The following is a 3,750-nucleotide window of genomic DNA, read 5'->3' on the forward strand; positions in this document are numbered from 1 at the left end:
AGCCTGCGCGTCCGGAGCCTGTGCTCCGCAACGGGAGAGGCCACAACAGTGAGAGGCCCGCGTACCGCGAAAAAAAAAAAAAAAAAAAAAAAAAACTGGATGATGCAACAAAATACAAAGAGTAAATCTGGGTCAAAATTGAATTGTACCACCCCGTAAAATTCAACACACAGATGACAGATTTTAATTATTTCATTTTCTTTCTTAACCTTTTTTTGGGGGAGAATTCTATCCCTCTGTCTTGCTCTCCTCACCTCTTCTTCTGCTTGCTTCTTCCCTGCTTCTCCCTAGGCCATTTCACAAATGTGTCATTTTATGGCACTTTATTCAGACTGATTTGTGAGGTTGGAAATACTGTAAACAAGCTGATAAAGTGTCAATTGTATTGAAGATAAGAACAATTCCAAAAATAGTTGTCTGCCTCTCTGTGTTTTTGTTCTCCCAATAATGAAGCTCACTGCCTTTAATTATAGTTTGAGGCACTGTTGAAATGTTTAATCTCCGAGGATTTTAGTTTCCTAATTGGCATCTGCGTGTTTAGCAAATCTGTGCCAAAGCCCGAATCTGAGAATAAGCACACAATACAAGACATGGACTATATGTAAAACATTTCTGACATCTGCCACCTTAGCTCCAGGGCAACAGTGCTATAACCAAAAAGGAAAAGATAAATATCATACAGTTTATGATTTCACATTTTTGAATCGCTAACCAACAACCTGCTAAGGTTTATATGTCAAACCCAAAATCCATGTGTGATCAGCACATAGTGAAGTGTAACTGTAGCCTCAAAGAAGCCCTTGGAGCTTGGGAACATGTCTTACTTGCCCTCAAATGGTATTTCAGGCACCTGGGAGTAGTTCCCAGGAGATAAGGTCCCACCCACCACTGGGTGACTTACTGAAAGCCTTCTGAAACCAGCTTGAAAGGACTTAAAGAATAGGTTAGGTGGAGAAGTGATCACCTTGAACTCTGTCCACCAAAATGTCTTTGTGTTTTCCTAGGAGGAGAATAATCCACAGAATTGACTCGGGCATCTTCCTCCAATTATTGTGAGCTTCTTACTGTTTGAAACAAGATGGCCGACTCATCATCAGCAACACACCTCTTCGGTGAGTGTGTGATACGGATACATGCTGTGGGCGTGAGACCTACGAGCTCACATTCCCTGAATAATGTATGTTTCCTTTGGCAATGTTTATCCAGCCTAAAGTTACACATGAGTGAAGATGGAGCAGGGGGTGGAATTACAGAACCCAGCTGTTCTACCCATTCTGACCTTCCTAAGATGAAAGGCCAAATTGTAGCCTGATGACAGGCTCTGGAGGCCAGTAGACAGAACTGCTCTTTCAGCTGTGGAGAAGGAGAAGAGATTCTGATTCTCCAATCTAGTTCACCCGGAGAAAGAGATCCCTGACACGTCTGATAGCAGTGTCTGAAGCCTCTTTCACTCAGGACAGGGTTTAACAGGCTACCTTAGACACTTCAGAGCTGAATAGTCACCTGGAGGCTATGGCATTCATGGTTCTCTGAAAACAGAAAACTGCTCTCCTTCCACATGTGAATGATAGCCTGTGGGTCTGGGATTGGTAAGGTGATACAGTGAAGGACTGAAGGAGGCCACTCGCAAACGCTGAAACATCATTGTGATTACTCCACAGTATCAAAACAAAGCCAGCTCCCTCCGTTGGCAGGCCGTGAGATGATGGCGGAGGCCAGCTGACCATATTGATGAATGGTCGCCCAAATTTGATCTTCACATTGTATGTTGCCCTTCGCAGGCACAACCCAGAACCAGAACTTTCACTCTCTCCAAATTCAGGTAAAGGAGATCCGATTATGTCCCAGAGCGCTCAGTGCTTTCACTGAATTCTCTCTACTGCTTCATATAATGGGATTTTCCTCCTTGTGCTATGGAAGAGAAAACTAAAGCTTAAGCAACACACAGGAGGAGGCAGCACCAGGAGGGGAACCCAGGTCTGTCTGACTTCAAAGGTCACGTCCTTTCCACTTCCTCATTTTCCACCCCTCCCTCACCCCCTAAAAGTATAGATTCTATAGATAAACAACCAACAATTCTATGTTGTCCATCCCACTGTGGTATTAGCAGGTTCTAAATTTCACTGTGATGGAGCTCATTGGACCAGATCCGTTCTAGGTAGAGGTGACAAGTATGTTGACAACATGAGGCCATAAGATCCCTTGCCCCTTAAGATTCAGTAACTTCACTCTTGGCCAAAGACACTGAGTTGACAATGTTCTTTGGACCCTTTATCATGGCAAGGCATAATTCTCAACCTGGAGTGTATAGATTGGCTGGCATTACCACCTGGAAGAGAGTTTGCGTCCTTTTTATGCCCTCCCTCAGTATCTGGAGGCAACAAATCTGAGGTTGATTTAGCCATATCCTCTCCTCTATAACAGGTTGAATGTGGAAGGGGGGGAAAATGTCCCAAAGAAGGCCTCAGGCATTTGGGCGGCCAGTTAATTCTGTGGTAACAACTCAGGGACACGTTGATCCTCTGCCCCCAAAGCTTCACACGTTCTCCTGCCTCTAACCTCAATACAGTGTCACTTACCTGATTTCAAAAAACAAAAGGAACATAACCACTGATTTTTTAAACACACATTACATATTAAAAGCATAAAATCATGAATGGGAAAGAAACACAATGAAATTCTTGATAGTAGTGCCTCTGACAAGGGAAGGAGAATAGGGGTGAGGGGGAGGGGAAAAGTTCAAAAGAATTTCAACCACATCTGTTTTCTGTTTGATTTATTTTAAAGGGGAAGGAAAAGATTTGAAATAAGCATGGCAGAAAGTTAACATGGTCTGTGGGACTGTGAGAGTGTGTGCATCTTGGGGTTGGGTGTGTGGAATGGGGTCCTAAGGAGGGGAGCTGAGGCTGCAGGAGGGGCCTTCCTCCCAGAGGGGTTGCCCATCAGCAAGTGACACAGTTTGGGAGTCCAGAGATGGCAGGGCTGGACTAAGGCAGTCGGAGTGGTGGGCACGGAGAGAAATGGACGGACTCAACAGAAATTGAGAAGGTAGAAGGGAAGGATTTGGTGATGGATTCTGAGAAGAGGAAACCAGACCAATGCCTGAGTGCTTAGCCCATGCAACAGGATGGGTCGTGATATGGAATACTGACAGAAGCAGGTGAGAATTCCCTGGCGATCCAGCAGTTAGGATTCTGTGGTCTCAGGGCCGAGGACTGGGGTTCGATCCCTGGTCGGGGAACTGGAATTCCACAAGCCAAAAAAAAAAAAAAAAAAAGCAGGAGTGTAGCAAGGAGAATCATGGATTTGGTTTGGGACATATTGATTTTGAAGTATCTTTAAGCCTCCGAGGACTGGGGTTCGATCCCTGGTCGGGGAACTGGAATTCCACAAGCCAAAAAAAAAAAAAAAAAAGCAGGAGTGTAGCAAGGAGAATCATGGATTTGGTTTGGGACATATTGATTTTGAAGTATCTTTAAGCCTTGCAACGAAAATCAGGGTACAGTTAACAAGGAAGTGGCAATACGTTGCTAATTGTCAGAGGACCGAAACCTGGCTGTCTCTTCTGTGCCCTTCCTCTGTGATGTGTCCAGATTGCCCCATTCAGGGGCAGCGGTTTAGGGTGCAAAAACCTGCTTTATTACACTGTGATGAATCTTAGAATATTTTCTGTCTCTAGAAGGGAAAGGTAACCATGCCCAGCTTAGTTACTTTTGCACTAACTTATTGAGGATTGTGTCTGATTTTTTA

The sequence above is a fragment of the Physeter macrocephalus genome, chromosome 4 (assembly GCF_002837175.3).
Source record: "Physeter macrocephalus isolate SW-GA chromosome 4, ASM283717v5, whole genome shotgun sequence".
NCBI lineage: Eukaryota > Metazoa > Chordata > Mammalia > Artiodactyla > Physeteridae > Physeter > Physeter macrocephalus.